At 44.5% G+C, this 20,607-nt stretch overlaps 1 protein-coding gene across 5 annotated transcripts in view; it reads right to left on the bottom strand.

The window, feature by feature from the left end:
• The window catches only part of STAT1 (signal transducer and activator of transcription 1), a 543,237-nt gene extending 529,666 nt beyond the window's left edge, over nucleotides 1-13,571 (bottom strand). For 4 of the 5 annotated variants that reach the window (XR_014979978.1, XM_085648786.1, XM_085648787.1 and 1 more), the window contains exon 1: nucleotides 13,448-13,571. The gene's annotated coding sequence lies outside the window, so the exon portion shown is untranslated. The remainder of the gene's footprint in view (nucleotides 1-13,447) is intronic. The other variant, XM_085648789.1, reaches the window with a different exon arrangement.
• Nucleotides 13,572-20,607: the final 7,036 nt, after the last annotated feature.

The following is a 20,607-nucleotide window of genomic DNA, read 5'->3' as shown; positions in this document are numbered from 1 at the left end:
GACAATAACACAACAGCTCTGTTATGCTCTGTCAAAGTTAAATATTAAAATGAATAGATATTGTTAACAAGTGAAGGCTATCACAAAATTCACAGTGACATTTATATGGCACATTGACTTTCAGAACTACTGAGACAAAATCTGCAACACTGACTTGCCAGCAGAAAACCCATCCACGCACCTGTGCGCTCCAGCAGACTCACATGGCCCAAGCACATCTGGAGGGAACAAAGACACGGCTCGGGTTCCATCAACACATTGAAATAATCCAGACGCCGGTTAATGCTGGTATAAATTCTTGATAATATAGCATAAGCATTGTTTGCTTTATTAGCACTGGGTTATGTATAACAAAAATATCCTAACAATAAAATCAATATGTTAAAAGATGTACTAGTAGAACCAACAGGTATCAGTTTATATAGGAGTGCTAGGCTATTATTACTTTGCTAATGCTTATTTCTAAAGCATTCTTAAAAAGAAAAAACATCGCTGCTAGAGCATCATCACGACATGATGCACCCACTGCAATCTTGGAACAGATTTCCACAAACAAAAAATAACTCCATGACGGCAACCAATGAGTGAAAATGTGCTGAGATATAAAGATGCATGCGCACACGTCCTGGTGCACCAACAGCCATGTTGGCTTTTTATTTTTAAGTTTAAGTTCCAGTTCAAACAGGGTCGACAGCAGTAATATTAAATAAGAAAAATAACTCGGCTGGAGTACAAAATGAAACGGCTTGAGTTGCTCAGTAGCATTTAGCACCTGCTGGGCACTCATCTTTTTTAGGTCTCGCCTGACCCAGCGCATGTGCTGGTATGGCGAGACTTATTGAGAGGGCTCCAAAAAGTGCTACCAGGCCAGCCTAGAGCTACAGTGCGCGGGCGCGCCGCGTTTTACCGCGATTACTTTCACTTTCGGCCGCACGGCCGCTTTGATGTTTGATCGCGATCACTTTCACTTTCAATAGCCAATAGGTCTTGCTTTTGGGACCTTATAAGTATTTAGTTACGCAACTGTTGCATGGCTAAACACTTATAAGGTCCCAAAGGCGAGACCTATTGGCTATGCCAATGCTTGTTTTTCTTTTTCTAAGGGAAACTAACAAAATACAATTGGAACCAGGGAGGGGTGCGACAGGAACGGATGACGCGGGTGAAAGAGAGGAGCATGTAGTTATAGTAGTGAACGAAAAGTGGGCACGAGAGACAATGAATCCCACACTTCCATGAACTAGTAAAAATAAAATTAAATAAAGCTGGGAGGGGTGGAGCCGGAGGTGCAATGAATGAGCGGCGGAGGGTAGGTGGGGGGGGCAGGATGTGAGGAGTAATGAGCAGTCCCTCTATGTGCTGTATAGTCGACAAAACACCCAGCTAACTCTACATTGCTATGACCTCTTGTCTTCCGTACTGTAATCCTCGGGAACCGTTCAACCCTTGAGATGTTCCCAGCTCGCATCAAATGGGTGCTAAGCACTTGTACTTTGGCCCCCAGATACAGCAGATCTTGAACTCCCTATGGGCCTTTACGACTCGGTATTCTGTGCCTTAGATGTCATTCTTCGCCATCTACAGACCTCATTTGGTGAATGTAACCTTGATTTCAATATATACACCAACATAAAAAGCAAAATGCTTTCCTAGACTTTCATTAGGGCGCCCTCTTTGCAGGTATGCTGGGCTGGGGCTCCTGTGCGCCTTCTGTCCTGAACTGTTGCCCTAAGTCCCCTCAGATAGTGTTCTTTGTTCATCAGGCTCCCTAGGCCCCTCTACTCTGTTCCTCGAGGCTACTGGGCTCCCAACGAGCACGACACTTATCAGGCCTTCCTGCCACTGTGGACAAACAAGTTTATTTGAATCGTTTGATGACGTACAGCTTGAATATTCTATTTTAAGGTAAAGGAAATCTCATTGGACACAAATCCACTCACTGCAGCCAGCACTGAAAGCCAGAAGTAGAATTCCTCAGCAGGCGATGCTCTCCGTCCTCCTGATATCCGTGAACAGAGATCCATTCACCCACCTCCGCACCCACGCCATGTACTCATCGGGAGGCCTACCAGGGAGGAGCCTGTTCTTGTGGTGCCTGCAGGAGATGCGTATCTATGCCTGGCTCACCTGGCATACTACTAGCTCCACGCGGAGGGTCAAGTGGGAACAGTATCTGACGAGGATGTGCTGAACGGCTCAGGGCTAGTGGTGGCCATTGCCGAAGAGGGGCTGTGGCAAATGGCGCCTGGCTGGTGTTGGGAAGCTTTGGCTCTGCTTGTGGATGATATGTGAATTTGTGTCTGGGGTGCGACGGTAGTGATTAAACTGCTGTGTCTTAATTACCGCCGTTTATTGAAAATGCCAGCGAGGGGCTTTGCCTGGATGTATGGCATAGGGAAGCACGGACTGTACCAAGGGGGTGCGCCGTGCCAAGATTTCAGCCAATTAAACGTGGCGTACCAGAGCTTTAAACGAACTTTGAAAAGTCTGGATTGTCGTTTGCCACGTCCAATATTAAACCAGCGAGGGAGTTACTAAAACATGTGATTGAGATGTTTAGCAACATTTATTTGTTTATTTTTTATGATTCTCACGTGAAACCTGCACTAGATGTGGCTGCATTTCCCACCCCAACACTGCTGTTTTCATATTATACAATAGCCACCCGTGGGTGACAGTTCGGTGTAATGTGTTTGCACCTCTAAATAAAGTAGGGAGTAAGAAACGCTTCCTGGGCTTAGACGAAGTATACAGGTACGAGGTGCCATCACCAATTGTTTTCTAAGGACTCCAAGAAGAACAAGCGCACACGCCTTGCGCAAGTAGGGGGGGGGGGGGAAAGAGTGCGGCCAAGAGCAGGCAGCGTTTCCCTTGCGGGAGCGAGCGCAATAATTGCTAACATATGGAGCCGCTCGCTCCCGCAAGGAAAATTGCCAGACGTGCACGCGTTGCATTGAAAGCAATGCAACGCGTGCACGTTTTTGCCTGCAAAGCTGAATCGATTTCAAGAGGTCTCTTTCCTATGCAACGCATGCGCGCTGCGTAGGCGAGACCTAAAAAAAGGGATAGAGTTACCTAAATTTCTATGATTATGGTCCTATAGGAAAGAAGGGCAAAGGGTTGAATCAGAGAGATTAGTACCCCAGAATATAACCATGACATGAACACACATAATGCATGGATGGATAGTAATAAAACCAACCTTATTGTTGGTTGTACTTCCGTCCCAAAGGTAAATAGTAGTAGATGGTCTCAAGGGTAACAGAGACCAGAATTCCATTTAATTAAAGTTTCCTCATGAAGCAGATTTTACAGGGATAAGGCGCAAAGTAATAATCAAAGGTCGGTATTATGGCAGGGAAACTAGGGCTCAAAAAACGTTTTAACATAGTAATGTTAATTGCACATGCCTATATTCTGTGATGCAGACAAGTATTCAGAATATGCAGCTACTAATTATTGTGGGACCCTATTCGTATGGTTATGGCTGTCAGCCAGCTTTGATTGTGCTGCCGCTGGTCACCCGATCCTAGAGTGGAATCGAGAACAAATAGGTCAAGTTACTGAGAAGAAACTCCTATGTAGGGAGTACTCCATAGCAATGATTGGCTTGAACCACCCAACCGAAAAGGAGGTTGTGGCCATGAGTGTACGGGCCCTCAAAGGAATCTCTTACCGGTGAAGCAGCTGGTGAAGTCTTCCGCGTGTGAAAGGGACGGCGTTCACCAGCTGAATGATCTCCTCTCCTTAAGTAGGAAAAGTAGGCAAAATAGAGAGAGGACAAAGGATGAAATTGGTGCTCTGTTAATTGGAGGCTGTAATGAAGGTGGCTCATCGGCCATCTTGGACTGCCCACCGCGCCTATGTTTGTCCAAGCAGACCTAGACATGATTGCCCATTAACCGAAGTATTCGTAGTCATTAGTGGTGGGTGATTATTACGTTTTGTGCATTCTAATAAGGCACCTATGGTAGCCTATCGTATCTCTCAGTAGAGAAAGCTATTGTCCATCTGTGCGTGTCAAGGTGCTATTACTCGATCGGATGGCGACCATATTGAGCGTGTGTTTCATTGTCACTCTGAATAGAGTGAACAGTTATAGAAGCTAGTTCCCCTAAGTGATTATGAGGAATAGATAAATATCAACTTGATCGCTTTGGACTGTATGGTCTAATAATGAACCAATTTGTTCCAAGATGCTGTGAAGGATAATTATTACGTAAAAGCCGGTCATCCATAATATAAGTATAACTATATGGGGAGAGAACAAAAACTAGGAGTATCAAGTCCTAAACTAGTGGCAACATTGAGACAGTCACACCCGACTTTTAACCATGTTCAAGAAAAATGTTGCATTGTGTTCCAAACTAAAGGAGATTCCAGCAAACTATGGTGCGACAGGCACACAGTATAGTAGTATGGAAAAGCAGCGAGTAGCATAACACATCCCAATCAGGGACAGGACCTACAGACACAGTCCTATCCCCATGCTGGGTACGTAATCAAGCTCTGAGAGGGTGCACCTCATTTACTAGGTTCAAACATAGAATCCTTATCAATGTATGGATCAAGTGTTGTGAGAGGAGAACATGAGGAAAAGAGAATCATATGTCCAGAATACACGCAGCTTGCAACACTAATGAGGGAACACACACATCAGTCATCCAAGAAATACTGCTATTCATGATCGGTATTGAGACCCAGTTCCAAGCATTTGAGGCGCAGGATCCAAGTTGTCTCCCTCCTTCTGAGTGTCAGCTCTCTATTGCCTGCCCTAGCATCTCTAGGTATGGTATCAAACCCGTAGAAGAAGGCCCTGTGGCTGTCCTGTGCTGGACATTCAGCGATGTGTGTTGCTACTGGATATCTGACGTCAGCCTGTTTCACTGCACTCATGTGCTCTCCAATGCGATCCTTCAGTGCCCTGATAGTACTTCCAATGTATTGACGTTTGCATTTGCACTCGATCGCATAGATAACAAACTTGGTGTAACAACTGATGTCTGAGCCTATTTTATAGGTATGGCCATTTGGGGCAGTGAAATCCCTATTCCTGTCCGCGGCCCATCTGCACGCGGTACATTGTCCACATTTGAAGAAACCCAATATGTGTGGTGTGAGCTAATGTGCATTTGTCTTAAATCTGGGGTAGCTGGGACTCAACAGATTCCGGAGATTTCGGTATGTCACTTTTGGCCTGGAGGCGATGAGCGGCTCCAGACTTTTGTCAGCACAGAGTAGCTGGCAATGTCTTTTCAAGCATTTTAATTAATGAAAGTTACCATGCTGCAGGGCATTAATGCTGTTTAGTTTGCCTCAATACCATACATCCACATTAATGCTGTCACAATAAGTCACACAATTTCACTAGTGCTTTCCAAACACAGTTTTGTTCCTCATTTGGTAAAGAATCTTTTATATAAAAAAAGCTTTGACGCGTTAGACATTATGTTTATAACAACTTTGGTTTCCACATGTGTTAAGAAATCATGTGTACGGTGCTACTTTTCTCTTATTTTACATGTTACGATGGGTCTCTGCCAATGGCGTTATTTGTCTTGATACAATTGTGTATCTTATATATTTCTCAGCCCTGAAGAAGTCGCAGTGTACTTCATGGTAGCGATGAAACGTGTTGACTAGACTAAGACTCTACACCAAGGAACGCACAGCAAGGACAATAAATCCTGGAACCACACAGTGCAGTGGATGAACAGGGTTTCTTTCTTTCCTACACTCATTACTGTACTAACTTAATTCTATGTATCATTAGCGTGTATGGGGACCTTGGAGTTCTCGGTCTGTGGTTTACCACACTCTAGGGAGAGGGGTGGTTCTCCCTACCCTTTTGCACCGCACTTACGCCTAAGTTCACCCTATAATATTTGCGTACTGCCTTAGTGCGCCATCACCCCACTAGAACAACCACCGGGCGTGCAGTGTCTAGTTTTTAGGAAAGTCTGACTATAAGCATTTCTTGCCCTGCCTGAGCTCATGAGGCCAAATGGTGGCAAAATACTTATTTAAAAGAAACATTACTGATTGGGTATTGCATTGTGTATATATTTATTTCTTCTCATTAAGGATACTCACATGAGAGTTGTTCACCAATAGGAGTGGTACTAGGGATCATTTGTTGGTCCGGACGAAAAGCCTTGGGGTAGTGGCTTAAACATGTAGACTTTTGAAATACATACAAATAAACGTATGTCTTTCAATTCCCCCTTTTACCATACCAGCTAGAAGTCAGAATAAATAATTTTTTCCTATTTAGCCAGGTATTTTTAACTCTAGTTTGTCATTAGATAAGACCGTCCCACTCTTATAACTCCTAACTTTTCATAGTATATGATCAACAGTGCTCCCACACATTCGTCTGGCGCAGCACACCCCGTTCCGCAGTAGGACGGGAAGAACCCTATGATTAAGCATGCTACCAAGGGAAATCCTGGTGGGCGAGGGTTATTTTAAGAAACATTCTGTTTTCTATCTAATAGAAAGAGGAAAGACAGTCCAAACAACACGGACAGACTCTTTGATTGTTACGTTACTGCTCTTCTCCATCAAACTTCTCCACACACCCCGTACATCTTAACTGATGTCTGTTTAATGCATCTTGTCCACCTTTATGCCACAAGGTCATCTTTGTATGTGCTGTCTGTCCAATTCGAGATTTGAAGTCTTGTAGGGCACTCAGGAAACCTGCAGATAACCACGTACGGTGCTGCAATTGCAGATACATTAACAGAGGCCCTGGCTTTTGGTATAGAGGAATGAGATGATACAGGAAGAGGAAATGCACTAACTACATCCCCATTAGACAGGGAACCAAATTACATCCCGGCAACATTCCAGGAGGGGCAAGGGCTCCCAGAGATAAGCAAGACACCCATTTGGAGCCTAGGCTCATTGGGAGGGGGAGACCTGCAATGCTTACGGGCTGCTACTATAGTTATTGACCCACCCATTGATAGCCTGTCGTTCAGCCCTTTCTCATGATAATCCTTCTCGGACTGGTCATGCACACACGTCTAATCGATCACACTTTGGGGTCTGGATCCCGGCATATAAACTGTCCTGATGCCTTTTGCCTATGTATCTCTCGGCCAGCTAAATAACGTTGATATTTACTAGTTTTTTAGGTAGCCAGTTAAACAGTAGATATTCTCGATTTATCCTGCAGCAAATTAAACCACATTGACCCTTATTTTAATTAGCAACCATGCAGTTAAGTATTTGAGATTCTTCATGTGTTTTGCAGCTCCTGGTCAAATAGCAGAGATGTTTTGCTGGTTATCTAGTGCCCACTTACATAGCTCTTAACTGATATTCGTCACTATTGATTCAACATCTGCTTAAATAGATTATCAACCTATTCACGCATCCAGTGGCAGGCTTAATGTTCTAACAGTGTATACAGGTGTTCAATGTACTACAAAGTAATCTATTAGCATGTACCATAAACAGATATTTTATAACGTTCACAGTATTAATACTGGTTTGGAAATCTTTTCCAGAAGAGAAACTTGATTCCAGGACAATTTGCTTTCTTCATACTGCTGTTTACTTGATCGCGCTAAAACAATGTTCTGAATGGTCTGTGTATATATGTGTGAAACCCTTTTTAGGTCTCGGCTGCGAAGGCTGCGCTTGCGCAGTCTCGCTCCGAGATTTAATGACTTTGAGAAGAGGGGCTTGCACCCGCCCCTCTTCTCTCCTGTTCTCCATTGGCTGGCCTCTAAAATGCTGGCCAGCCACTGGAGAAGAGGTCCAGTCACTCCGTTGAAGCCCCGTCCTTTTCGGATCGGGGGGCGTGTTTTTTGCGAGAAGTCTCAGGGAGGAGACAACAGCAAAACACGCCCCCAAATCCGAAAAGGACGTGGCGTTTCTCCGAGGCATTTTCTGCTGTGCCTCGGAGAAAGGCGGTGGTGTCCCGGCGTTGCTCCCTCACCTGATCTCCTCGTTCCCTCTCTCGCTGCTTCTCCCTCTTTCCCTCTGTCGCTGCTTCTCTTCCCCCCTCTCCTGGTGGCCCTCCTGTCCCCGCCCACCTCTTCTCCCTGGTGACGGATTAGCCCGGGGCTCCACGCCTGGAATGATCTGCCCTCCGCTGGCATCGGTCCTCTTCTGTAAACTTCTGGCTCCTTCCAGGGCGCCGCGGCGCGGGTATATAAGGAAGAGCGGAGGCGCCTGGCGGACAAGGACTGCAGGCAGCGCTAGAGAAGCTCCCGCTCTGATACCGGAATACCTCCGTGACCCTCGCACCAGACGCCATGGACATCACCATCAGCCACCCCTGGATGAGGCGCCCCTGGTTCCCGGGCCCCCTCTTTCCCAGCCGCCTTTTCGACCAGCGCTTCGGCGAGGGGCTCTTTGACACCAACCTCCTCCCTGGCTTTTCGGGCAGCGTCTTCCCCTATGCCCGGACCCCCAGCGTGCACCTCCCGCTGGAGACCGGCCTCTCCGAGGTAAGTGACTTGTGGGGAATAAGAGCGCAAAGTACCGCAGAACCTGTCGCTGCGTAGAGGCAGGCAGCCGTGGCAAGGGCATTAACCAACCGAGATAGCTAATGAGAGTTTATACCCCGGCCCCGCATAGCTCTGCATCGGAGTATTCATTGTCTGGGGTGTTAGGCACAGTGAACTGCTGTGGCTGGATTTATTTACCTGTTTGCGGGTTATTTATTCCCAGTCCGGTGCAGCAAGTTCAGAGTTCTTCAGCAACTCACTGATCTCATGAAAGGTGTGCAGCTCACTGTGCTATCTGTGTGTACGGGATGCTATATGGCCAAACACTTTAAATAACATCGTTTCTAGGCTCTTTGAAGCTGCAGTCATTGGACGACGCTACCTTTAAATGTTGGTAGGATACTCGGTTTGCGGTAACATTTTTCTAATGCGGGGGCTAACTAGTATAGTCCCTCGTGTACTGCAGTAGTAAGACCAATCTAAAACAGGGTGTGAACATGCGACCTTATGCAGTTACGAGAAGGAGCCGCGTTAACCCGCTGAGCTACCACACTAACATAGGAAACTGGGACCTGCCCATTACACTGACTCTGCCCCAGCCCTGCGATATTTTCAACGGCTCTGGCGTATTGTACTATATTAATTCGCTGACATTTTAAGGGCTTAAAGAATGGTTGCCTTCCTTCTTATAATAAATACATGCATTTTAAGAAGGGTCTGGGTGCCTATGTCTGCTCACGTCAGCCTGGTGTCTTAGTGCAGTAGGGTGCCCACTCGTCGAGCTTGTGGACATAGATTCCAGTCGCAGCGCAGCCTTTCATCCTTCCGAGGTGGATAAAAGTGCGGCACTGCGGGCCACACGCAGTGACGCAGAATCTGCTCCCCGCGCCGAGGGTCCGCTTCAGTGAGGGCTTGTGCAACGACGCCACGCTGTGGCCTGTTGATGCATACATATAGATGTGAAGTTGTCCAGGGGCGAAGCGTTGGTCGGGCTGGCAGCCCTGAACCGTGTGTTTATTGTTGACATGCAACAACTCGAGCTTTCTGGAAAGGGCGGAGATCCGAGGGTGCCAGGGGCAGCGCGACAGGTGGGCGGGAAATACAAATATTGCCGAGAACCTTCTAGACCCGGCTGGGCTGGTGAGCCAGGTCTCCAAAGAGGGGGCGGGCACATACAACCAATAATACCGTTGGATCTGGGTCATCCGTGAGCGGCGGGTCCGTGGCGCCTGCTCACCCTGCGCCTGTCCTCGAATGACCCCATTAGAGCAGCTGGTATTGTGCATGGCTGTTCTTGCTTAGATTGTGCATTCGCTTGTACACACATAGGTGGGCGCGTCACACCTCTCTGGCAGCGAGCGGTCTGTGTGCGCCTCTCTGCATCCGTGTCTGTTTGTGGGCGCCCCCTGTAGATCTGCGTGGGCCTATCCTGTTAGGGTGTCGGAGATCCCGGGTGTGATTTCTGTCTGCAGCCCTGTAGGCGCCTCTGAGTTCTGAATCTTGTATATTGTGAGGCGTAGGTGTGCTTGTGTTTTCTCGGCTGGGGGCGTGTCACTTCAGTTTATTATGTTTGTGACTGGGCCTGGCTCCTCCTGTGCTCCATTGGTTCTTGTGTGTTTGACAAATCAGTCACACGCCTGTGGGCGTGGCACAGAGCCCTGGGTGTGTCCTTTCACTCAAAGCGTGTGCCAGGTTTACAAGCGTGTGAGTGTGTTGCTGATTGTCTGTGTTTATTTATGCTTGCTCTTTTTATAGCGCGAACTCGACCTAAAGTTATTGAAGCGCTTTAAATTAGCAACAGTTAGATTACACAAGGGCAAGTTGTTTTATTGGTAGGCAAAGGTAGATGAAGTGATCTGCCCAAAAACGCAGGATGTTGCAGAGCATCGAATCCGGTTCCAACTGTGGTAGCTCTGGCCGTTACGCCACATTCTCCCCTCTTTGTTTATAACGTCCTCGCGCTGTTTATATGCGCAGATTTAACAAAGTGATGTTTCCCATGTCAGCTCGTTGTGGTTTCTCCCACAACATATTTACGGCCCACGCTCCGTATCCTGTACGCAGCGGCAGCACATGCAGTTTGTCCTTTCCTACAGGATATGCTCACACTCTTTAAAGTACTCCGGACCTACAGGATATGCTCACGCTCATTAACGTTCTCCTTTCCTACAGGGAACTCTCAGCTCGCACTCACAGGTATACTCGGGGCTTTACGTGGGATGAAAAAGGGGGAGGGGTCTCTCAAAGGGGTGTGGCTAATGTAATTAAGGGCGTGGCTTAAAACACAAGCTAAAAGTCTGTGTTTCGCATAGTGTGCCCCCCAACTTGTATTTTGCTGTTTCTGTCGTTGCATCCAGATATGAAACAACACGTAGCATCATACCTACAACAAGGCAGGACTATTGGCTTTTGTTAGTTGCATGAGATAAATAAGTAGCATGGCTTGTATAGAATATTGAAAAAGCTTCCACTTAAAGCTCTGGTGACACCACGGCAACGCTGCTGCTCCTGAGTTTCAAAAAGAGAAGGGAAAAATCCAGAGAGAAAATGACTCTTTAAAGGATTTCCCTCCCCTAGGACCTCACCTGGCATGACGTCCTGCCGTAACTTCTCCTCTAGTAAGAAGTGAGCAGCTCACATCGATGTGCTGTCACTGCAGCCCAGAAAGAAACGGTTCCCTGTGCCAGGGCACAACAAGCATTTACAATGCAACGGTCTCGGCATTGTTAAAGTTAGAGCTATTGGCATTGCTCATGACAATGCCGTTTCTTTAAATGTTTTAAAAACAAAAACATAAACAAAAATAATGTCATGAGCAATGCCAATAGCTCTAACTTTACCAATGCCGAGACCATTGCATTGTAAATGCTTGTTTACCCTTCTAGCCTTGTTTTTTTTAACCAGCACTCAGCTGAAGTGTCTCTTAAACCAGGATTTAAGTGTATTTTACTGTTACATCAATTAAATCATACATTTTCTTTGTCTGCACTTCTACATAGCTCACAACAGTGGCTTGAATTAAATCATCTCCCAGGGACTTAATTTTAAGAATGTCTTTCTAATTTACAGTTCAGTGTTTAAGAGTCTACGAATGGTGCGCTCCATGCAATTTCACATTTTTAGAAACAAAAAGAAACAGGTCAGTTTTGTCCTGCACACTGCCCCACTACTCATCAAAAGCTGTAAGAACTATGATCATTTTACTCACCAGGGATGGACTTCCACTGGCTGCCTTCTATGTCCGCGTTACCTTAAAACCTGCTTGTTGAAGCCAGTACCCTACTTGCTCAACAGCCTATATGCCCGAAAAACTAAGAACCTCAGGAGACCAGTACGCTATAAGACGCTTAGACATTGTCAGAGTCAAACTCAAGATATTCAAGAAAGAAAAAAGAGAAGTAATCACTTTTGATTTATGCACACCGAATCTGGAACAATTCCTTCTTCACATCAGGCTTTTAATAAAATCATTGCATTCAGAAAGGAACTGAAGGCTCATGACGTCAAGGATGCACTTTGTCAGTTATCGGAAAAGAGCATCAGGTCATCTACCCTATATCCCCTTACATCGTAGACTTGCACTCCCCCCTTCTCATTGTACTCAATCCAGAATACTTCCAGACAGCCGCTCATACCACCTACATTTTTTTCTTCCACTTCTGACTCCTGTTGCTTCTTATGTACTCTAGCCCTTTCTGAGCATCAAGAGGCACATTTTTACCTATAGAAAGTCTGCCGGATTTATGTTAAACAGACAATATTTGTCTTTGATATTAAAAAAAATGTGGGACAACAGTCTACTGTTCATTGATTGGAAACATCACGTGACCATCAATGTGTGCTAGCTGATAAGTAATGTGGACATTAACGATGTATCTAGAGAAGACTCGGGGGAAAAAAGGTAAATAAATGTTTAATAACACAGGATTTTGCACCTTTTCTTCACCAGCTGCCAGCAGTATTTGACATTAACACTGTAACCTACTAAAGTAAATACTACCGCTGAATAAAAATGTTCTGTTATCATACAATGACAATTCCGTTGCCTATCAAGTTCTAATTTATAGCTCAATATTTATGTTTTTCTGATTCTACATGCAGGCAAGGTGGACTCAGACAATCAAGCGGTGGAGTTTATTCAAAGAAGGACCAACTCAAACTAGAAACAAATATATGAGCGCAACTCAACCATGATTCATTACCTTCTTCGAATGCTAGCAGGCATAACGTGCATTTTATTTGGACGCGTGCGAAAAGTTAGGCAAAAAACGTATTTCACAGCCTGCTTACGCAAGTCAGGACATAGATCAAGATGTCGCGTATACAAATAATGTCGTAATTCAGGACCTTTTAAAGTAGTTTTTGTCTTCGCACTTTCAGTTGTTCAGAATGACACATATACCTATACCAAGCTGGCTCACCTGTACGGCCGTATTTTTCTATGCGTATTTTTTCTCTTAATTTGCAGGGCTTAATTTGAAATAGGTTTAAGGTATATTTCTCACTACTTTTTGGAGACATAGAGTACACTCCAGGGTAATAGATGAGAACGTGTTTTTTATTCTAAAAGCAACATACGTTCTGCACAATGCAAAATTAAGGCCTAAGCTACTTATTGCAAAACGTGCACAGCCCAATTGTGCAAAAACTACATGTGCAACACTAGAGTGGGGAAAATACACATTTGGCACCCATTGCAACTGCAAATGTTGTTGAAAAAAATGCTCTGCACCAATTATACACTAAACTTTGGCTCCAGGAAGGTGTCAGCTTAGCAGACGAGATTCGAGAAAGAGAACAAAGTCAGGACGCTCTAAACCTATACATAAACTGCTTTCAATGTGAGGACGCCAGCAGGATACCCGAAGTTACTGTGAAGTTTACAGTGCTTGATATTGGAAGCAACCCGTGTATCCACCCTTCCAAATAAGACCGGACGTTCTCGGAAGTGGGTCCTAAGGGAGATGGGCGGGCATACTGACCTGGAGAAAATTGTTTTCGACGGTACTCTCTTCTGGCACTGCAGCAAGCAGCGTTCACGACTCTTCTCGAGCAGTCTCTCACTGACGGCAACAACGCTCCTTCTGGTACTGAAACCGAAAGTACTACCCAGGAAGACAGATTCAGAGAGGACGTCATCGAACCTATGTAGCCAATCACAGAGCGCTTAGGCGAAGACACGCCTAAATCAGCCATCTAGTGTGTGCTTGTAATGTGCATTCCTGACGCCGCAACAGCCGTGTCAAAATGTCAGAAACCCGGGACAATGACATTTGGCGTCCGCTGCAGCTACACCGTCTTACGCAACAGCTTGAACGTGTTGTTCTTCGGTTATTTTATTATTATTGTTATTATTAGGTCTGGCATAGAGTTGGCCAAGCCAACAAGTTAACAGAGAGAGGGTCTGAATCGGCTCTAAGGGTCCTGCACGAACCGAGCCCTGGAAATATTTGCTAGGTAAATCATGCCACAGACGTAACAATAAATATGATACATTATCTTCAAAATTCAAAGAAGTGCATTCCAGGAAGCTTTGATATTAATACGTTACATTACAGAACTGCACTGTAAAGTCCATAAGAAAAGTGATAGTTTTTAAACTTTAACCGTTAGTGAACTACGAGGCAAGACGGTTGTCAGGTAAACCCTGTAGTAGCCCAGCCTATTATAGAGCCACATTTTAGTCTATTGGAATGTTTAGCGCTCCATTGAAGACCATGTAGTGCTCCATGCTTCTAATGGCTGATAGAAGCATGGAGCAGCAACATTCCAATGTTTGTTCACAGTTGCTGCTATGAACAACGGCCTCATGCAGCCAAGGGGATTTCAACCCCGGTGGGCTCCGTGAGGCCTTTGTTTTACAAATTAGAACATTCTGCCCACTGGTGGCGGAATGTTTACATAGCCTTAGAGCTCTCTGTAGCGGGCACTACTAGTTATTAGAACACTGGAATGTGGAGCACACCATTGAAGACAATGGAGTGCTCTGTGCTTCTACGGGCCGGTAAAGGCCAGCAAAGCAACATTCCAATGTTGTTTTCTCAAAGGCCTCTCTGAGCTCGAGGGGATTTAAACACCCTCGAACTCCGAGAGACCTTTGTTTTATTTGTTAGAACATTCTGCCCTCTTGTGGCAGAATGTTCTAATAGCCTTATAACCCTTCGTAGATGGACTATACTGGCTATTAAAGTCCTGCTCCCTTGTTTAGGTCCATCACATTCGGCCTGGGCATTTAGCGCTGGAGCGGGCCTTAAATAGCCAGTATAGCCCGCTACGGCATGCTATAAGGCAATATTAAAGGCCTGCTCCCTTGTTAAAGGCCCTCACCTTCAGCTTGGTCCTTTAATACTGGAGAGTGCCTTTGATGGGTGGTAGAGGCCGCTACCTCAGGTTCTAAGGCTGTATTAGAGTCAGTCTCACTAGAAATGATTGAGCTGTGAGCATTCTACCAGCTGATATTCCCCTATAAAATGTTTTTATAGTTACTAAAATTTGTCCCTAAGTAGTTGGTGTACTATTCAATTGGCATTTTAGACTATAGCATGTAGGACTGCCAGCATACCAAAAATATGGAGAAAGGCTCACACCTGTTCTGTTGCTTTCCAACTCAGAAGCCTCTGATTGTTCTCAGTTCACGTAAGAGCTTCCCTCAAGTTTCTATGCCTTACATACCGTACATGAAAGGGTCTGACCCAAACACCTCCAGATAAAATCTAATGCTATCGGCCCTTCCTCCACAACCTTTCAGCCCATTGAGGTCCTTGCAAAAGTCTGCCACCATAATTAGATTTCCCCTGGTTGGTCTGAACTGTGTTTGTCTTTAATGTAGATTGTTAACATCCACATTGTTGCAATTGTATTTTAGTAACTTGTTGGAAGAAATTGGGTTATTATGTGAAGGAGTGAAACCCTTCTCAAGCAAAAATCACAATCCCTGTCAGGGTGACTCACAAAAGTCACTTAACTAATCTGTGCCTAACCCTCTGGTAGCTTGGCACAAAAGTAGTTAGGTTTAACTTGAAGGCACTGTGTAAAGTATTTTTGCTGTACAAACAGTTATAAAGAGAATACAAAACACAAGAAAAATTGCACACCAATTTAGAAAAATAGAGAAATGTTTAATATATAAAATGACTCAAAACCAAAACAAAATCTAATCAATAGAACCATAGTCATGCATTTTTAAAGTATTTAGGGCCATATGTAGGAAGCCTAATACCGGTCGGTAACGGCCGATTTTCGATAAATATCCCGTTACCGACCGGTATTTAGGCTTTTGGTATGTAGGGGGCATATTTCAGGATTCGGTAATTTACCGAATCGGTAAATACCGAATCCTGAAATGATATGTAGGGGGAGTGTGTCGTTGGTGTGGGGATTCGTTATTTACCACCAACTAAAAGTTGATGGTAAATGACGAATACCTGTAAAAAAGCATTTTTTTTCCATTTGAAGTGTGCAATGTGGCAGACATACATGCCCTTAGGGCATGTATGTGCGCCTCATGTGCACATATGGACGAATCAGGGGTGCAACAGGGTGTCAATGTGACACCCTGCCACCCATGATGATGCCTCCCCCATTACCTCCAGGTCCATAGGAATGAATTGGAAGCCAGTTGCCATTACCAAATCGGTAAATACCGATTCTAAAATACCGACATATACCGAATCGGTAATTATTTACCTACATTACATTTACCGATTCATAAATACCGAATCGGTAAAATTCGGTATTTAAGAATCGGTAAATGTAATTTACCTACATATGGCCCTTAGTGAATTCTAGCATCTATATGATCAATGCACCAGTTGCCAATATATGGGCACACAAGTCTGGGTCTGCAGGGTCATTCCCAAACTTTTTGCCCTCCTCCGCACTCTTTTTGCAAAAATGATTTTTGTTGGCCTTAGTACTCTGTACACTTTACCACTGCTAACCAGTTCTAAAGTGCTTGTGCTTGTGGCCTTACTCAATCCAGCTTGATACCTCGCTACCCATTCCCTCTTATACTCCCTTATAATCCACCTGGGCGCTCCAGTGGCTTTTGCCTCCTTTTTGATATATCGGATCATTGGAGTACTTCCCAGGTGTCTGCACTAATGCTGACTTTTGGCCTCGAGTCTCCCACTCTCCTTTGCAGCCGCTGCATGTCGCAGTTGGGGGGTGAGAGTCTTGGTTGCTCACGTTTACTTTTTGGGGATTTTTCCCTATGAGTTCAATGTAGTGCACATACCAATCAGATGCAACACTACACAATGGAAAGGGTGAAGTATTTAACGATTATTATAGTTTAAAACACTATCTCAGACCCCTTTGGTCTTTTATACACAGAAGCATTTGCTTAAGTGCTGGCACTTTGCAATTGGTTTTATACATGGCAATAGACCTGATTCATGAAGAAGAGTACCAATTTTTGAAGGAAAAAAATGGCTTTAATTTGTCTGTCTCCAGCCTGAAATTGCCTCTACTTCAATAAAAGTCAACAGGGAAAATACATTCTCCAGATTTTTTTCTCCAAAATCACCCACTTTCCTATTCTAAAATGTTGGCATATATGTGATCTTGCCTATTAAAACAAAAATGATTGTACAAATCTGCTTCCATCCAATGATGGAACATTGATGGAACCTTACAACCGTGATGATTGAATTTTGAGCGATTTGATAAAACTTGATTAAAGATGATTTTTTTTTTTTGTAAGTAGTGCCTGTAGGAAGGCCTGGGAGTTTCTTGCAGATGATCAGCAGGGGGTCTTAGCAGGAGTTCAGTGGAGTTATCTGCATAGGATTGGAAGGCTGCATTTAAATTTGAAACCTGTAAGATAGAGATGGGGGTAGAGCTCTTATTGGACCAAAAAAGAACAAGAAGGTGCCAAAAGCTATACAAGCACAAATAACTATTCCTTGTTTGGGACAGAGATACAGCTATTAGAAACTGAAGCTGGGCTCAGTGCAAAGTCGAAGCTGCTGTCATGCACCATGATTGGCTATTTTGATGCAACAATCAAAGCATCCCTGCTAGCAACACCCAGACTCCTCCTGTTATTGCAAATGGCAAACAAGTCAATACACACATGTGCTCATACAGAATCCCAAGTAGCCCCAGCAGCTAATAAGAGCACAATGTATTCTAAATTAATATAACTTGTAATATTTTTTCCAACCCTTATCTGCCCTCAGTGGTTGGAGTGGGCGGGATCTGAGGGGCACAATGTGCCCATACTTTTAAATTTAAATGAAACAGTTCTCCTTCTGTTTGTGAAAAGATAACCGCCTGTGACAATTAAGTCCGAGAGTTGAAATGCTTCAAGTGAAATGTAAGGCAGATTCTCCTGTGCTTTGAAACCGAAGGTGGTGCAGACAGCTAAACAAGCTTGATTGCCAGGGTGCCTGCTTGCCTGAAAGAAATGTTAATATACACAACTGGTTAATCTGCTTATGTAAAGGGTGCTGGGAAGCCAGTACTGGCTTTAATTGTGGGTATCACTTTAAGGTTCCTGATGACACAGCTTTATTCTTTTTGAGTAATATCAAGGGAGTTAAAACTGAACTGTGACGTGTGTGCTTTTAAAGGATAACTATACATACCTGCACTATGACTAAAATCATGACTAAAAATGACTGAAATCTATATTTTGGAACTTGGAAGCACTTTTTAAATCTTAAACCTTTTTCGGAATTTTGTAGCAGCCTATCTTATATTGTGTGCAATGCAAGTTTAAAATAATGACTTACTATTCAGTGTTTCCTGTCAGATTGGGAACACGTAGCACATATATAAAACAATATTCTCAACTACATCAATCAGTATTTAGGTCTGCGGCTCATTCATTACAGACTCAGACTTCTGCAGTGCATGAACTAACAGGGGTTTCCCAAAGATTGCCTTAACTTGCATGTATTTTTCATTTTAGCTGTAGCTGTGCTTTATTTTATATGTAATTTACCTGAAGATGAAAGACCGAGAATAGTTTTTAATCGCGCCCTTGACCCCACCCCACGCTCACTCGCCCCGCCCCCTTTGTGCGCGCAGTTCATCAGTGTTACCAAATTGTATCGTTCTCAGCCTTTACCGTTGCAGGAGGGGCCCCTAACCCTAACACTGAAAGGGTCCTGCGTGAACATTTCATTGGTTGAAGTATACTGCACTTAAGGAATATAGGGGGGGGGGGGGGGGGTAGAAAATCAGCAATTATCTGATTAAAATGATGGTGTGACCGTCCAAATAAGGCACTATGAACTTGCATAGACATCTAACCAAATCGCACCCCGTCAATTGTAGCATTGGTACAGCACTCTCTTTCTCTCGCGCTCACTCCTTTCACCGTCCCGCAAAACGCTTGATGCATATCACGGCACTTAGATGATGCGCAAAATCTGCGCTGCGCGCGAAAACCCACCGTAAAGTATTATACCGCGACGCAGCCACAAATTCCCAATCATAGGTGAACATCTACATTTCTCGATGCAAGCTACTTTAGATCTGGAAACAAATAATAATTTTGCCTTGCTTGTTTTATATCATAAAATGTGTCGTATGGAAAAATCAGGGTTATATTTCTTCTGTCCACCCCCCCAGCAAGAAAGTGCACGCGCTGGCTGCTCTGATTGGCGTATCGTCTCTGTTAAAGGACTGCAAACAGTGACAGGAGGGCGGGCATGCCAGACTCGTAAGAGCCGACCACGTGGTTTATGAGAAAAGCTCCTGGTGGTTAAAGCGTTAGGAGGAAATCGAGAGTGAAAGTTGCAATTCGGAATGAGGAGCATCGTTTCAAAACACTTCCAGCAGAGTTCAGTGCCAACGTGTCAGCAAAAGGAAGCAGCCCTGAGACTTGTTCACCCTTCAACCATTAATAAGTTCTCTTATGTGTTGTTCCAAAGCCTAATTTTTGCAGATGTGACAGAGCTGGAATTAGAAAAAAATGACTCGCAGAGCCCTAAAATTGAGGGTCAAGATGTGGCAAGGGAAAGGGTGTGGAGATAGAAGGGGCAGAATTATAAAAACGGAGTCTGTCAGCTTTATTATTATTTAAAAAAAAAAAAAACTTTTTATTGAGGAAATAAACATAAAATAACAAAAAACAAAAACGGTGCAGTTCCGAGACGTAGAAAAGTTACTGAGGAAAATAGATGTTGTAATCAAAGCAAAACAATACATTGGATCAAAGTCAAGTCAATTGTATCATCAGCCCATGCAACATAAGAAACTTATGGTGTTTCATTCTCTACAGTATCAGAAAACGCATCATTAAATGGGGTACAGATAAAACCTCTACTCTCGTTCCAGGGGCCCCATATTTTAGTCCATTTACCAGGGCATCCCCTGCTTTCATACACCGCCCATCTCCGCTTGCATACACCAATCCATGTCTGATTCCCAATCGGTATGTCGCAATTCAACCCCACCCTTCCATGTTCTGGCAATATTACGTTTTGCTACCATGCAACCTAATGTGACCCAGATTCGTCCAAACCTTGTTAAGTCCGTAGCCTCCCAAATATTTAAAAGGCAAAGACGTGGGGAGGCTTCAATCGTTTTATGACATATTTGTAACATGGTTGGCACAACACTTCCCCAAGATATCTGAAGGCTGGGGCATTCCAACCATTGATGTAAAACATTTCCCGTTTGCCCACAGCCACAGGGACAGGCCGGGGAGGCTAAAAGGCCCATCTTAACAAGTGCCGAACTGATGCTCTGCGGAATATTTTGAGCTGTATGAGCTTGAAGCAGGAACAGATAGCCACCTCCAAGACCACCCTCCAGTCCTCATCGTCAAGCTCTCCCACCTCGTCAGTCCATTTTGCTCGTATTTTACCCAGGGAGTCAGACAAGCTATTCAGAATTTTTCCGATACGTTAATGAAACCGCTTTTTCTGGGAGATAATCATCCAATAGTCTATTTTCCAATGGGGAGGAGGCTGGCAGATCAGAGCCTTTGGGTAGTGCTTTATGAAGAGCACTTCGTACCTGGAGGTATCGGAAAGTTTCCCCCGCCTGAAGTTGATATTGAATTTGTAAGTCACCAAACGGGATAACCACTCCCTTTATCCATAGGTCACCCACTTTCGAAAGGCCAATTAAGTCCCATTTGTCAAACCTTGGGTGTTGTGAGAGCATGCCTAGTTGACAGGACTCA

This window comes from Triturus cristatus, chromosome 3_2 (genome assembly GCF_964204655.1).
Source record: "Triturus cristatus chromosome 3_2, aTriCri1.1, whole genome shotgun sequence".
In the NCBI taxonomy this organism is placed as follows: domain Eukaryota; kingdom Metazoa; phylum Chordata; class Amphibia; order Caudata; family Salamandridae; genus Triturus; species Triturus cristatus.
The sequence above is the reverse complement of the archived record's forward strand: the minus strand, read 5'-3'. Positions and strand labels throughout refer to the sequence as shown.